Source organism: Physeter macrocephalus, chromosome 8, assembly GCF_002837175.3.
Source record: "Physeter macrocephalus isolate SW-GA chromosome 8, ASM283717v5, whole genome shotgun sequence".
NCBI lineage: Eukaryota > Metazoa > Chordata > Mammalia > Artiodactyla > Physeteridae > Physeter > Physeter macrocephalus.
Window position 1 is genome coordinate 146,066,571 of NC_041221.1, and position 16,664 is coordinate 146,083,234.

Genomic DNA, 16,664 nt, shown 5'->3' on the forward strand with positions numbered 1-16,664 from the left:
ACGGGACCAGCCGCTCCGCGGCATGTGGGATCTTCCCGGACCGGAGCACGAACCCGTGTCCCCTGCATCGGCAGGCAGACTCTCAACCACTGCGCCACCAGGGAAGCCCCACACAACACTTTAATGAAAGGATTAGAACTCAAATTTTCACGTCCTGCCTCATCTAAATGCTACAATGTATAGGAAAAAACGTTTATAACCTGTGAAGGGTATAGATCATGATAGTAGCTATTATTACTACTTGTTTGTGAAGCTCGTTGCATTGTTATCCAAGAAAATCAAAACATGTATCCGACTGCCGGCATTCCCGACATACACAACTCTGAATTTCCCACATTTAAAAATGGGGAAGAAGTAGTTGTGACTTGTCGAATGGTCCTCTGTTTTGTCAGATGATTCACAGCAGAATTCTTGGAAATTCTGAGATTCTCTAGTCTAGCCTCTCCCATGTAACGTGGACCAGTGGTTTCTTGGATATCATGTTCACAATTTTCGCCCTGTTTCTGTACCACTTCTGCTGTTAGTCACTTAAAAGTTTTCACTGAATTGTCTCATTTCTTTAAAAAAAAAGAAACTTACTTCACTCTTCACAAACAAAAAACCAGTATTACTTGCCATAATAGAGGACAGCCATAACAGTGAGTACAGTGAAAACCAAACAGAAAGAGAAGTGTTTAAAAATCCTAGTTATATACTGTTTCTGGCTGAAGTCCTGAGCCCGAGGCCTCCCCTCAGTTCCAAAGGAAGATCAGCTAGTGTAGGAAAGGTGTTAGAGCATAGTAACACCTAACTGAGACTTTCCTTCCCGAGATAATGAGGACTGAAATAATCATTCTATGTTATTATGTGTTGAATGACCTAAAATCATCCCCCCATCCCTTACTGCCCTAGTCCACAATTTCTCTAATTCTTTTTCAGATAAGTCCTCCATTTGAATGTCAAAATAGCCATGCCTTTCCACTTGATGATCATTGTCCATTTCTGGCTATATTTAGACAGCCCATTTTGCACAGAATGATTTCTAGGGTCCTCTCAAGTAAATCTGTGCTTTGCGCCTTTGTGCAGAGAAAATATGCATCCAGGGGCCCTTCATGCACATTTGGAGCCACTGCCGCTGGTGAGCTGAAGACTTTGCTTTACAGTAAGGTACTGGACACAGAAGCGGGGAATGAGTCCGAGAAATGAAACGCGTGATTGTTAGGATTTGCTGACCCTATAAAAGTATTTGGAAATGGTGCAGATTGTTTCAGGGATTACTGAAATGTAATGTGGTGAATCAGACTTGGTTTAGACAGATTTGATTACTAGTCATTTTCAGAAGGACCGTAAGGTCTCCCGGGACCAAGCATTCTGTCCCTCGCTGAGAGGGCTTATGGTGATGGCTGCACTGACTGGACAGAGCCTTGAACTGTCCATCGCCTTTTAGTGGGGGCATTTGTCACACTAGGAGACTTTGGCACTTAAAGGACCATCAGCTTTCACGCCTAATGACAGAGACTGTGGAAAAGTCCAGGGGCCAGTTCCGCAGGGGCACTGGAGGCAAGGTGACAGGGTGGAGTGGGAGCTTCGAGACCTTTGGTGAATCACTTCCCTTTTCAGCTTTCAGTTTCCCAAGCTATGAAATGAGGGGATTAGAATAATCTCAAAGAGTCCTTCTGGCTCTAAACCATCATTCTAGTAACCGTTAATATTCCCTCTCTTGTTTTTTTTTCTTCTTTATGCATCTGGTCTTGGGACCTGAATTTGTCTGGACCCCTTTGGGGGAGTATGATTGTGTTCGTGTCTTGCTTCCTCGCCAAGCAGTCTCCACATTTCTCTCCAGTGGAACAGCTCATTTCGCAGGGATTTGCTGGAAGACTGGCCAGATCAATGCTCAGATTCTCATTCTCTAGCTGCAGCATCGTTTGGAAATAGGGAATCAATATGCAGCTGTCAATCTGAATTTCAAATGAGCTGGGGTTGGCAGTGAGGCTGGGGAGAAACAGTTTCAGTTAGACCCTTCATGGCATCACGCACCCAAGGACCACGCTGGGTTAGCAGTGGGGGTCCCCCCAGCAGACCCCATCTCCTGAGTTCGCCATGGGCAGAGAAGTCAGGAGGTCACGGGTGGGAACAAGGGAGGAAGGATGAAGTGAGGGGCAGAAGAGGGGGGGATGCATAGGGCTGGGGCGGGAGTCGGAGGTGCAGAGTGAGAGGAGGAGGAGGGAGATGGGAAGGAGAGAGGAAGAGGCAAGTGGAGGTGTCTGAGGTGTGGCCAGTACTATAACCGAGGAAGTCTGTGAGCACGGAGGACGGGCACCCAGCTGCACTTGGCGGGAGTGGGGTGGTCTCCAAGAAGCTTTGTGGAGAAAGTGGCTTTTATAGTAAAACTTGAAGGTGGGGTATGGAATTGGCCTGGAAGAAATAGGGAAGGAGAGTGTTTTGAGTAGAAGGAACAGCATGTGTCAAGTCGAGAGGTGAGTGAGGACGTGGAGAATTAAGTTTCGTGTGCGTGTGAGGAAGTGAAGGGGGAGTGAAGGAGAGAGAGAAAAAGGGAGAGAAGGAGAGAGAGAGAGAGAAAGGACAAAGACGAGAGATGAGGATGGAACACTGAGTCTGCAAGGTTGGGAGTAACCAGGGTTTGACCCCCTGTTCTATGTCCTTATGGTGCGTCTGAAAGTTAAGGAAGATTGTCCCTCCTCAGTGCCTTTACGGGAAGAATAATCCATCTGGATTTCTCAGCTGTTCTCTGGTTAAATTGACTTGTGGCCTGGCCAAGTTTGGGAAATGCACTCTCCAAAGACACCTCCAAATGGTGGGGGTCCAACTTGGTTTCCAGTCAGTGTGTCCTCTGACTTGGGCCAGAACATCCCCTTTGCCTTGGCAGGGAGGTAATCTAATGAGCTGGTATTTATTCTGTGCAGAAAGTATTGTGCCAAGTCAACTAGTTGGATGTTGTTTGAAGGTCTATTCTTCCATGAGCATTTACTTAAGACACAATTTCACTGTGGAATAGGGGGAAAAACATGAAGGTTGGGCTGGGAAACCGGGATGTAATCTCAGCTCTGTATCTAACTTTCTCTCTGGTCATGGGCTAATTCTTTTTCTTTTCTTAGATGGTTCCCAGTTTCTTCATCTGTGAAATGGGAGTTTTGGATTAGATCAGGCATGATAAACAGTTTTACTTTGAGTGATTGCTCAGAGATGGGTTCTGGGGCCTGACCCAGCTGGGAGGGGTAGCAGGATGGATTATCAGTCTCTGTCAAGGGACTAGATTGTGGAGTGGGGGGCTCCTCTGATCTCCAGGGGTCCTCTTGCTCTACAGTCCTCTCATCCTTTTAATTTATTACACACCCACTATCTGAATAAGGCACTGTGGAGGAGAGGCAGATCAATATGTCACTGCCCACAGACAAGGCCCTCCATGTGGACCGGGTTTGTGTCTGTCTCATTCAGTGCCTGGCAGGTAGTAGCAATCAATGATCATATCTTCTTTTTCTCTTGGCCGTGCAGTGAGGCTTGTGGCATTTTAGTTCCCCGACCAGGGACTGAACCCAGGCCCTCAGCAGTGAAAGCACGGAGACCTAACCACTGGACTGCCAGGGAATTCCCAATGATCATTTGTTGATGAATAGCTTTTGTCCTCTTGTTGTTTATAGTTCAGCAGGTAGACTAGGCTAGGTACGTATAAACAATTATAAGAGGTTGCCACCTAGCCTAGGGGCATAACTGGAGTGCCATAGTGCTTCAGAGGACAAAGGCAGTATTTGGGGGCAGGTGGGGACAGGAATCAGAATTTTTCTGAGTTTTATGAATTTTTGCCTCTGTGCACTTTTGGAAAGACCTGACATTTGTCAATGTCCACGTTGTGTATTTTGGGGGAGAAAGCTTTCTTCTGCCTGTAGGCTGTCCTTGGAAAGGAATGGAGAGATGGTGGGAGGGCTGGATGTCCTAGACTCCTGGGAAGGAGTGGGGCTGAGTGAGGCTGGCGCCCTCTGGCCTTATGGGCTGAACGAGTTTCCTGTCCGTGGCTCTGACACTGGGGGCTTGGGCCTTGCTGGTCACCGTCAGCTTTGCCTGGGTTGCATCCTCAGGTCAACAGCTGGCTTTCCCTGGCCAGCTGTGCAATTCTGATTATATTTGATTGCAGTAAGGGGCTTAGGCTGGCCCGGGAGTGCTTGACATTTTATTAGTCTCACTTCATTATCTGCTAAGCACCCCTGGGAGCAGAATGTCACAGTTGGCATGCCCTGAGCCCACTTCTCCCCAAGGTCTTAGGGAACAAGACACCCTTCTCCCTTCCTGTCCCACCTCCTACAGCTGTATCTGCCTCTTTTAAGGAACCGTTATCTGGGTAAGAAGCACAAGTATTTGAACATGATTCTCTCTGCAGTAAGATAAAATCTTGGATCTTTGGAGCTGGAAGGAACCTTGAGATTCCATCTGGTTCTTCCCCTGCCCCTAGGGAAGCCTGATTCTCTAGGGATGTCTCCTATTCCTTATCATTGTTTCCAGTGTGTTCTTCTCCATAGCCTTCCCTCCACAAACTCTTCTGCTTTATTTAAGTAGCCCCACAACCAGGGTGAGACGAATGAGGCTCCTGCAAAATTTAAGGAGGCGCCCACTCTCAGGGTTGTGTACGTTCCAACCCTGCACTTGCAGAGACCTGAGAGCGAGCGCCTCCTTAAACTTTGTGCCCTGGGTGCCTCACTTGCTTCACCCCAGTCCTGGTCCTCCTAGAGCATCGTAGTTCTTTAAACCCAGTCTATCTAGGGTAGAGTTTCCTGTAGATAATCAAGTGTATTCTGGAGAGGGAGTGTCTACCGCTCACAGCATCTCATTTTATTTTCAGAAAGCTTCATTTTAGTTTTTCTTGTCCGGTGGCAAAAAACAACATGACATATTTTATCACAGTTTATCCTTTCAACAACCTGAGAGGTAGGGATGTCTGTCTCAATTTTACAGGTAAGAAAATTAAGGCTTCAGGAACATGTGGCTTGATTGTCTAACTCTGGCGTACCGCACTGCATTTGCTTAAACTATGTCGATGTTTTCTCTTTTCTCACTTCCCTTCTTACCCCCTGTGCATGTTTCATGCCTGGAATCATGGCAACCCTTGGTGTTTTCTGGTTCAAGCTCAACCTTCAGCTCTCTAACCTTCCTTTCCCCCAAATTGGGGCTATCAGGTGTTATGCAGACAAGACCCTGAGAGCATGACTTAGGCAAGCTTCTTCCGTGTGGTTTTCACGAAGTACAGAGCCTGGCACATGGTCAGGGCTCAGTAAATATTTGTTAAATGGATGATTATACACCTGGCACTTCAGAGGAAGTGGAATTTAGCTGTGTGGGTACTTGGGATCAATGATGTGATTTGACTGGAGTCAAAAAGCCCTGAATTCTGGCCCTGATATCTTTAATCAGTCCCTGGGGAAAACCCTGATGTCCTCTGGGAAAATCCACGGCAAGAAAATAGAAGAAGCCATCCCATTTTCTTTTAGGAGCATCTACAGCCCTCCCACAGAATGACTCAGATCAGTGTCCAAAGTCAAACCTATGTCTGCGCATTTCTCCTCCCTTAGGTCACTAATTATAATTCTACAACAGCCATCTCACTTTGCCCTGACTGTCCCTGTGTATCTCACTTAGGGAAGTTTTCCTGTGCCTCTGACCTTCAGTGTCATTCCGCAATCTGGTTCCATGGTTAAAGAATTCTTGGCTTAGGACTGTGGGCATCAAGTAGCCTCCCAGATGAGTTACAGTGAGAGGAATTCGGGGCTGGGGGTGGGGTATTCTTCAGAGGCTTGAGTGCGGAACAGGCCTGTGGGGCTTACTCTGCCTGAGTCTAAGCTCTTATCAGGCCTTGGGTAATCAGCGTGCATGCAAGCTGGACTGGAGAGCAAATGGCTCTCATTACCTTCAATTCAGTTTTCTTTTTAATCAGATAAATCTCCCTGGAAAGTATGTCTTTGCAGAGAATGGAGCTCAGGGATTCTAGACAAAAGTTTTGGGAAAAAAGATTGCATTGATCAGCAGGTAATGGTCATTTGATGTTGCAAAGACCCAGGAGTATAAATATTGAGGAGAAATAGTAATACGATAAAAACAGATAAAGACGTGATATTAGCTAATGATAGTAATAGCTACTACTCACTAAGTACTGACTATGTGCTGGGTCCTTTACATATGTTACTGTGTTTAATCTTCTCAACAATCCTATGATGATGACGGCATTACCTCCTTTTTGTGGATGGGGAAACTGATGCTTGCATTTTCAGAAATTTAGCTGAGGTCGTATAGCTTGTAAGTGTCAGAGCCCAACAGTCTGCTGGTCTCTAAAGCCCACACTACTCTGTTGACTGTCCCAAATGATAGAGATTTGCAGAGTCCCTCTGAGGAGCTGCTCTTGTTTATAATAGAAATGTTTGTATGATTCTTTGGAGCTATGAGTGAGAATTCATGGAGCTCTGGGAATTGGAAATTATGGATTGAGAAGAATATGTTATTTGTGTGAAAGTGTGATCACTTTCACACAAATAACACTTTTGGTGTACTTGGCACTTCCAATTCATTTGATCCTCATGCCACCCCCATGACAGCATCTCCATGTACAGGTGATGACATTGAGGATCGACCAAAAGGTTCAGAGACCTTCTCAGAGCCTCAGATGGCAGAGACCTAACATGACCAGGGTCTGGGGCATCTTCTGCTTGACTATTTGGCCAGTCCCAAAACACGGGAAGGGGATGGATAAACCCTTCTTGACTACTTATTAAATTGTCACTCAGAATTTCTCTGTAGTCAACTTGTCTTTCATTTTATTTTTCTCTGTCTCAGTTCACCCATCTTTAAAATACCACCTGCCTTTATCAACTGCAGGTGTCATTTGAATGGCAAAAGGCCATGGTGCTTAAAGAAGCTGTGGGAATAAACTCTTTCCCTTCTTAGATCAGTGAACTTTTTTCATTCACTAGGTACTTTGAGATAATCATCTCGTTTGAGATGGCATTAATTTATTACTTCACTTATTTACTTATTTATCTAAAATAATTAGGAAGTGCCTACTGTATGTCAGAGACTGTGCTAGGTGACTGAGCAGAATATAAATAATAAAAATATAACAGCCCTTATTGAGTGGTTATAAAGTACCAGGCCTTACACAAAGAGCTTTGTCTGCAATATTTAATCCTGAATATAATACTTTGGGTTGGATATCATTACCCCCATTTTACTCATGAGGAAATTGAGGTTCATAGAGGTTAAATAACTTACCTAGATACACCTGACCCCGGAGTCTTCTCTTAAAAGTATCTCAGTAATAGATATGCCATAGCCCTTGTTTTCCAAGAACTCCCAAATTAATAGAGAGAGTGCGAAGACAAATAAGTACTTGAATATCTGAGCCTATTAGAAAAATATATCACTTCTCCCTCCGAGATCTATACTAGTTCAAACTTATAGCAGAAAATAAGCCAAGGTGCAATGAACCCATAGGAAATGCATCAGCAAAAGGGATCTGTTTGTCCCCGAGAAAAAAGAGGTTTTCATAAGAGTGAAGCTTGGACGTGTGTGGTCTTCAAGCATCCAAGAGACTGTGATTCAAAGGAGGATGTTGAGAAAATAATAAATAATCTTCACTGGGCACTGAGGAAGAAATGACCTTAAATTGTAGAAAAAGCAACTTGGATTAAAATCTGCATCTGCCTTTAATAAACTGAGTGACTGGTCTTCAGAAAGAGAATACTTTACTGTGAGTTGAGAGGATTTAGTTGAAGTGGGTATTTGTATGTAAATACAGAGTTTTACAGAAGCTCCCTGGTCTCTAATAACTCTCTAAATAGCCCTCCTTGATTCCCCTGTATCCTCTAAGATAGAGAGCTGCAGCTATGCTCAGTGGGGTGGAACTTCTTTGTCTCACTCAGCAGGTTCCAACATCTTGGGGAAGAAGTGGGAAGAAGAGTCACAGAATTATGGGACCAGGACATCTTGTGCATTAAGAAAAGATGTTTTTTGAGCACCTGCTATAAATTAATGACTGTATATTACAGCTCTGCAATGTCAGTAGGGATGATCATCTTCGTTTATAGATGAGGAAATTGACTCAGAGATTAACTGACAACGATAGCAATGGCTACCAATGATCAGATGCTTCCTGGGTGCCATGCACAGTGCTAAGAACTTTCCCCTACATGCTTTCTAATCCACCCAACCACTCTATGAGGTGGATACCATTTTCTTCTCTAGTTTTCACTTGAGGAAACCGAGGCTTGGAAAGTTTAAATGACGTAATCAAGGTAATTTGGTGGCTGAGTTGATATATGAATCTAATTGAGGTGGAATTTTGCCATATGTTTTGGAGCAGCTGTTCAAATGTGCTAATATAGCTCACTCAACTTTAATATATGCATTGTTTTAAGTTCCTGCTCCTCTGTCGTTTAGTATAAGCTTCTATAAGGAATATTTACTGAGGAGTGTTGAGGGGAAGATGTGTCAGTGAAGCCTGTGGGACTTAATGAGCTGAAAGCAAGGTAGGTGGATGATGAGGGAAGGACAAGGTGCCGTGGCTAGTGTCCCTTCCTGATTTTAGGAGGAAGGAGGGCTAATGGTGAAAGGATGGCAAGGGTCATTACTGAGACTTCTTTTCCTTCTGGGATTTCCTTCCTTTCTACCCTGTACCTTCAGGATCCTCCAGCAGGGTCACCTCCCTGTAGCTCATAGGAGGACAAAACGGGGGGCCCAAATTCCACTGCCCTCTGTTTCTTGTTGCACGGCTCAGAGGCAAATGGGACAAGCTGTGGCTGTAGAGCCAGAAGTCTTAGGTTTGGCTACTACCTGTTTCGATTCTTTCTTCTGTGATTGTGAGCATGTCCTTTAGTGTACTGAAGCATCACTTTCCTCATCCATAGGGTGTAGATCCCTCCTATCCTAACTTATAAATCACTATTTGAAATTATGTGGGACTTCCCTGGTGGTCCAGTGGTTAAGAATTCACACTTGCACTGCAGAGGGCGTGGGTTCGATCCCTGATCGGGGGACTAAGATCCCACATGATGTGCTGTATGGCCAAGGGAAAAAAAAAAAAAATCATGTTGAAGAGAGCATAAGATACTACACAAATAAGAACTCATTTCTGGATTGAAACAGGAGCATGGTCCAGGGTTAAGCACACGAATTCTGCCAGGCTCTGCTGTTTACTAGCTGTGTGGCTTCGAAGAAGTTACTTATCCTGTCCGTCTTTGTTTCTGCATCTGTAAAATGGGTAATAGTTGTTGCTGCTCACAGGGTTGTGGTAAAGAATAAATAATTCTTCTGCAGTGTTTCTTTGGTGCCTGGAACATTGTAAATGTTCAATACAATTTTTATTGATTCAGATTTTCATTGATTGATCTAAGCTCTATGACAGGGAATGAATATATGAACTTCCAGAGGCTTCTTTGCATTTTATGCTTGAATCTACAAGGACCACCCACACTCACATCTCGAGGAGTACCGCAGCACTTTCTGGTAATTCTCCTGCTCTGTTCTTAGTAATTTATCTCTTAAGTAGTAAATTAATAGAATTACTTTGACATTTCAATCAATAGGATTAAGATGATCTGATGATAACAGAGTAGTAATTGCTGCTGCACAGATGGAAACTGTCCAGTGGCAAAAACTGTTCTTCACAAGCTGGCTGGCAGCCCTCAGACTAGATTCTTTCAATCCTTTTAAAAAATAACATTTTCCTCTGATGATAAAAGCAATGAACACACATTGGAAAAATACAATGCGGTTCAAAAAAAAAAAAAAAAACCCACCTGGAAATCCCATTATCTAGATACCTACTGTTAACATATTAGTAAATTTCCTCTAGGTTTTTTTTTTTCCTCTATAGATTATAATCAGTTTTGTTTCCTGGTTTTTTACTGAAGATTCTAAGGAGAATTGTATTTTCTTTTGTTATTAAACCTTTAGAAACACGATTTTAAATGACTGCATATGCCAGTGTGTGGCTGTATTAGCATTCATTTAGCCATCCCTCTTTTATGGCCATTTATTTCCAATTTTAAGCTATTATAATCTATGCTGTGAAAAGCCCCCTTGGTCACAAACCTCTGTCCATGCCCTGGAAGCAAAATTGCTGAGTCAAAGGGTATGAATATTTCTAAGGCAGAAAGACTCTACCAGTGTAAAGGGGCCCCTCCCCACCGCAGGACCAGCAGCTTGGCTCCTTTTTGAAAATGAATTCTTCATCAGGCGGAGTCTGCTAGGGACCAGGGCTGAAGGCAGTGGTGAATAAGTGAAAGCTGAAGAAGAGAGATGACCGCTTCTTTTTCCTTTTTCTCCTTTAACTCACATTGCCCGAGAAGCCATAGACCCTGGAATGTGCTGGAGGGGAGAAGGAGAGATCTTTGTGACAGTGTAGTTCAGAAGTCCAATGTAGCTTGGTGCCATACATTTCCTTTTCTATTGAATTGCCCTGCCTATGTCTTCTCCCTGTGTCATATTCTTTTTATCCCTGAAAGTGCATGTATATAGTAAGTATCCCATAAACGCTTGAAACGGGAGGTAGGATAGCTTGGTGAACTTAAATCTGATTCTGCCGCATAGCTGTGTGATCTTGGGCAAGTCACTTAACCTCTTCACATCTGTTTTATTAATTTTTTTATCAGTAAAATAAGGGTAATAGTGCTCTTAGGATTGCTGGAGTTAAAGGAGAAAATCAAGTGTTGATGCAGTGATAGATAGAAACCACTTAGTATCTTAGCCATTATTACAAATAAAAATAAAAATAAAAATTTCTGTATGTAAGATTCAAATATTCTTCACTAAAATTTTGTGCCAGTCTAGGTTATACCTGATGATTCTGAAGAACTTCAGAAAAACCTGAAGACTAAAAGAAGCAGGTATGGCAGGAAATACTGGATGTGGGCTGTACTTCAAATCCTGGCCAATTTATTACTTTCCGTCATAGGTTCTGCATCTTAAGAGGGACATTAATAGGTTGGAGCAGGTCCAGAAAGGAACAACTAGGCTGGTAAACAAACTTGAAATTGACCTGTAAGGAATAATTTGGCTCAGAGAAAACATAGACAGATCATTTTTAACAAATCTCTGTAGGCTCTCATGGGAAGAGTAAAATTAGTAAAATAATATTCTTGAATATTTACTATTTGCCAGGCACTGAACTAAGCCCTTTGCAAATACCATTTATTTCTTCTTCTCCAAAAGACTATGCAAGGTACATATTTGTGTTACTATTGTCCAGGTGAAGCAAACAAGTCACAGATGGTGGAAGTTACGTGGCTAGTAGGTGGTAGGGGTGGACCAGAATGAGATCTTTCTGATTCCACAGTTTAGATACCTTCTATAGCCCAGTCACTTGTTCCAAGTGACCAGGGAAGGCAGATGGGGCTCTCATATAGGGAGGTGGCTGCCTGATACATGTGAGGAAAGAATATTTTAACCATTAGAGCTACCCGGTAATAGGAGAGGCTGCCTAAGGAGATGGTGAGTTTCTTGTCTCTGGAAGTGTTCACATACAGGGTGAACTCTTAGTATCATATTGTAAGGATAGATCAGCTGAGGAGTAGGTTAGAATCATGAATTTGCTACTTACTTGTATGACCTTGAAAGTTGCTTAACCTCTCTGAGCCTCAGTGTCTTCATCTGTAAACTAGGAATACTTAATTCTAATTTTAGATCTGTTGGAGGAGTGAAAGATTCAGATAAACTGCTTAGCCAAGAACCTGGTATACAGAAGTTGCTCATTATATGTTAAGTGAACAATTATCTATGGTCTTTTAAATTTATTTGTACCTGTGCTTCTCATTTTATAGGGTGATCCTATCTATTTATTTCTTCCTTGAGGTCAATTCCAGATTTGGAGATGTCACCTGCAGAGTGGGTATTCTAGCTCACTTCTGCAGAGGCAGGTATCCGCCAGGCTCTGTCCCCTCAGGCAAATGACAGGTTGGACTTTGGAACAGGGGCAGTGGAGTAAGCAAAAGGAAGGATGTTTGGATCGTAATGTGAAGCAACAGAATAGATATTATTGAGAGAGCGAGAAATTAGAGCCATTTTATTCTATTATCAATTATCAGATGGGTGTGAAAAGCCCACTGTGTGCCCAGCACCTGCCATGTGGATTAAGGGTATATTCAGTCAGTTGGAAGCATTCTCTTTGTCTTCAAGGGCCTCAATGCCTGGGATGCCTCAGACAACTATGAAAAGATTAGAGAATAGGACTGAGTGTCATTCTGTGCTAAGTCCTTTGGCACAGGGCAGTTAGGGAAGGGCTGCTTAGAGGCAGGAGGTTGGAAAGAAATGACCTTGGAAGATTTCTTTCTGGCCTGGGGGATTTTGTCAGTTTTATGGTTCTCAGGATTGCATCCTTGCAGGCACAATGTGGTAATGTTGCAGTTGTAGCTCCCTTGGGCATATTTTCTAGTCATTTCCCTAGAACATCTCCTAGAACCTGGGAATATGCTAATCATTTTTGCCCATTGTCAGGGAGGGGCTGTCCTCTTTCTCAGGCCAGAGTATAAGGCAACATCCTCCCTCCTTCCACAGTTCCCTTCAGGCCCCTGTTCTTTAGACGTCAGCCATGCTCCCCACCAACATCAGCCATGCCTCTCACCAACATCAACCATGGCCCCCACCAACATCGGCCATGGCCCCCACCAATATCAGCCACGGCCCTCACCAGCATCAGCCACGGCCCCCACCAACATCAGCCACGGCCCTCACCAATATCAGCCATGGCCCCTCACCAATATCAGCCATGGCCCTCACCAACGTCAGCCATGGCCCCCACCAACATCAGCCGTTGCCCCCCAGCAATATCAGCCATTGCCCCCACCAACATCAGCCATGGCTCTCACTGATGAGACATGGAGTTGTCTGCCTGAGAATAAAGCTTTTATTGTAATTTTTGATGTGAAAGTCCTTCCTTCTCCTCTTTCAACAAAATAAGCAGATTCCACCTGCTTTGGGAGATGCCTTCCTTTTCCCTCCTCCTTTCATTATTCCTCCTTAAATTTGCTTCTTCCCACCAACATTTCTCTCCCCTTCTGGTCCTCTACCTTCTTCCTTTCCCTTCATTTGTTTCTGAATCCTAGAATGATGGAGTTGAGAGAGATCTTAAAAGTCATCTAGTACAGTCTACCCATCCATTTTACAGATGAGAATACTGTAGTCCAGGGAGGGAAGGAGACTCCCACAGTGAGTTCTTGGCTGAACCCAGAGTAGACCTGTGTTGAGTGCTCTTTCCTCTTTATTATTCTGCATGTCTCCCTCTTTTCTCCCCCTTCTTGTCCTTTACCCCATTTTATTTCTTGCCCAGTATTATTTCTTATTTTCTTTAGTGTCTTCATAAACCCCATGGTGATAGATGGAAAGAAAATCAGGACCTTGGGTAGCAGAACTGAGGGGAAGTGTGTTGTCAGGTTCTCTTCACCTCTCTTCCTCACTGGGAAAGTCTGTGGTTTGGAGTGAGCCTCTCAGTTTTCTTCCTCAGAGACTCTACTCCCTCTACCCTGCCCCTCCACATCTTTGGAGAGGTTTGTACAATGTCTTTCTGCATATGAAGACGCTGAGCTGGATTGGCAGGGTGGCCTACAGGCATCCCAGATTGGGAAGATCCGTACCTCAGTTTCCTCATCCACAAAAGGGGTATGATAACAGTGCCTACTTCATAGCATTGCTATAAAGATTAAAGAGTTAATGCATATGGTGCTTTTAGAGAAGTTCCTGGCAACCTATTGGTAGGTTCTAAGTACATGTTATATATAATATTGTTAATTATAAATATTATTATTTAGAGGAATTCCTGTCTGTCAGGCACAGGGTTGGGAGTCACAGATGTCATTCTCACATGAAGAGGGAATGGAGGGGACTTCTCTGGCAGCCCAGTGGTTAGGAGTCCACGTTCTGAGCCCACTGCAAGGGGCACGGATTCGATCCCTGGTGGGGGAGCGAAGATCCCGCATGCCACATGGTGTGGCCAAAAAAAAAAAAAAAAAAAAGAAGGGAATGGAAAACTATGAATGTAGCTTAAATAGACACTCGTTGGTGACCTTGTCCCCACTGTGCTCTGCCTCCAAGTTTGATTTTGTGCCCATGCTTTCTGATATCCTCTTTTTGTTTTTGAAAAAAAAAAACAACAACCAACTACTTTCCAGCTTTCAAAAGTAATATACATTGTTGTAAAACATCCAAGCATTACTAAAGTATGTAATGTAGGAAATAAAAGTCCCCCATAGTCTCATTCTCAAGAGATAATAACAACTATAAACAGTTTTGGGTCCATTTCTCTAGACTTTTTTCCCCATATGAGAACAATAAAACATTAAAAAAATAAAAACAGGATCCTACTATACATACTATTTTGCCACTTGCTTTTTTCCCCTATTTAATCTTTCATCCTCAGTATTTTTGACTTTTCTGCATGGAATGAGGTCATCTGCCTTTGGCACTTACTGGCTGCGAGACTTCAGATGAATCACTGCTCCTCTCAGAGTTTCAGTTTCCTCGTCGGTAAAAGGAAACAGTCCTTTCCCACCTGCTCACCTCCATGTAATATAAGCTTTAAGGGAGATAGTGGGCATGTGTGAAAGTGTAGCATCCTGTGATGGAGTCCAGTGAACCATTCTCTGGCCCATACTCCTGTTTGACTGGGTTTGGAGCCCTGACCGTGGCCTGAAATTCTGTAGTTTCCCAAGTTGTTTCTTTGTTTGTACCCACCTGTAGAAGTTAAGCTGTGTGAGAGCAAGGACCACATCTCTTCTGCTCATCACTGTATCTGTCCCCAGAATGTAGAAAGATTACTGGCTTATAGTAGGAAGTCAATAAATATTTTTTGGATAGTGAAGAAATTATCCACGCTTAGCCAGGCTTCCAATTGATAAAAGACCAATTGGGAGAGAACAAGGCTGAGCAGGACTGGACTGAGCCTAGGTAATGGTGGACAGCTGGCCCATCAGTGTCCTTGAACTCCACATCATTCAGCTTTCCTGTTCTGTAAGCCCTTTTCCTTTGCCTGCATCATCGTCTCTTGGCACTCTTTGCCACCTGGTGAATTAGTCATTCTTTATGGCCCAGCTTAAGTGTCCTGACTCCTATTAAAATTGTCTTCAACTTTGTACTGTCCCCCCACCTCCAGGCAGAGTTAGTCAGACTCTTCTTTATGCTCCCACAATGCTTTGTACCTATCCCTTTTTAATAATAGTAATCATGGTTTTCCCGCTTTGCACAATTGCTATGTGCCATAAGCAGTGCTAACACTCTACATGCCTTCTCATATTGAATTCTTAGGGTGATTTGTCAGGGTAGGGTGATTTGGCAGGGAAGGATAATTATTATTGCCATTTTATTTTTATTTGTTTAAGTAAGTTTATTTATTTATTTTTGGCTGCGTTGGGTCTTTGTTGCTGCGCGTGGGCTCTCGTTGCAACGAGCAGTGGCTACTCTTCATTGTGGTGCGCGGGCTTCTCATTGCGGTGGCTCCTCTTTGTTGCGGAGCACGGGCTCTAGGCGCATGGGCTTCAGTAGTTGTGGCAAGTTGTGGCTCGCGGGCTCAGTAGTTGTGGCACGCGGGCTCAGTAGTTGTGGTGCACGGGCTTAGTTGCTCCGCGGCATGTGGGATCTTCCCAGACCAGGGCTTGAACCCGTGTCCCCTGCATTGGCAGGTGGATTCTTAACCACTGCACCACCAGGGAAGTCCCTATTGCCATTTTAAAGATAAGGAAAACTGAGGCTTAGAAATCTTGAAAACAATCTTGCTCCAAGGTATAGAGCAGTATACCATAGCAAGTGGTATCACCAGGATTCCAGAACATATTTGACACATTACCAAGCCAGAGTTTTTAACTTCTGGGTCTTCTATGAGCCAACTTAATTTAAGAATTATGCAATGACAGCTGGAAAGACATGGAGTCTTTATGTAGTCCAATCTTATTTTAGGGATGGAAAAGCTGTGACTCAGTTACAAAGTCAGAGCAGCGCTTGCAGGGGGAGGAAGATCTTTCCTAATCTCTAGGCTGTCCGAGTTTTTTTTTTTTTTTTTTTTTGAGGTACGCGGGCCTCTCACTGTTGTGGCCTCTCCCGTTGTGGAGCACAGGCTCCGGACGCACAGGCTCAGCGGCCATGGCTCACGGGCCCAGCCGCTCCGCGGCATGTGGGATCTTCCCGGACCGGGGCACCAACCCGTGTCCCCTGCCTCGGCAGGTGGACTCTCAACCACTGCACCACCAGGGAAGCCCAAGGCTGTCCGGTTTTGAGGTAGAATGGGGATTGACTCTTCTACTAAACCTTGTTGCCTTCTTTGTCAGGAGGTGTAGCTTTTCATATTTCAAGGCATTTTCAATGAATTCCTCCAAGCCCCTTCTCTCTGGGCATGATGCAATCTTTTCTTGGCTCCTGTGAAGAGTTTTTCTTTTCTACTAGATGTTTTAGGTCACATCAAGAAAACTATCTCCAATGAGGTCCATGTTTTCTGCACGATTGAAAACCATTTTAGAAAGTTTGCCTTGTCCTGTGGAAGGGGCCTCTCTGCAGACCCAGGTCATAGTGGGAAGCAGCCTTATCTGCAATGGCTTAGATGTTTTGAGAGGCCCAGAGTTTGGACATGCTTGGCCAGACAGCAAGGATAAGGCTGAACAACTCACTGCAACAGCTCCTGAGCCAGGGCTGAGCTGCATGTCTAGGTC

General features: G+C 44.0%; 1 protein-coding gene and 1 long non-coding RNA gene across 2 annotated transcripts in view; one reads left to right on the forward strand and one right to left on the reverse strand.

Moving 5' to 3' along the window:
• GLRA1 (glycine receptor alpha 1) overlaps positions 1–16,664 on the reverse strand; it is an 85,452-nt gene that overhangs the window by 56,308 nt on the left and 12,480 nt on the right. The window lies entirely within an intron of this gene.
• The window catches only part of LOC114486783 (uncharacterized), a 32,811-nt gene that overhangs the window by 9,324 nt on the left and 6,823 nt on the right, over positions 1–16,664 (forward strand). The window contains exons 2-4 of the long non-coding RNA XR_003681078.2: positions 4,832–4,944; positions 9,369–9,480; positions 10,802–10,862. This is a non-coding gene — a long non-coding RNA (uncharacterized lncRNA). The remainder of the gene's footprint in view (positions 1–4,831; positions 4,945–9,368; positions 9,481–10,801; positions 10,863–16,664) is intronic.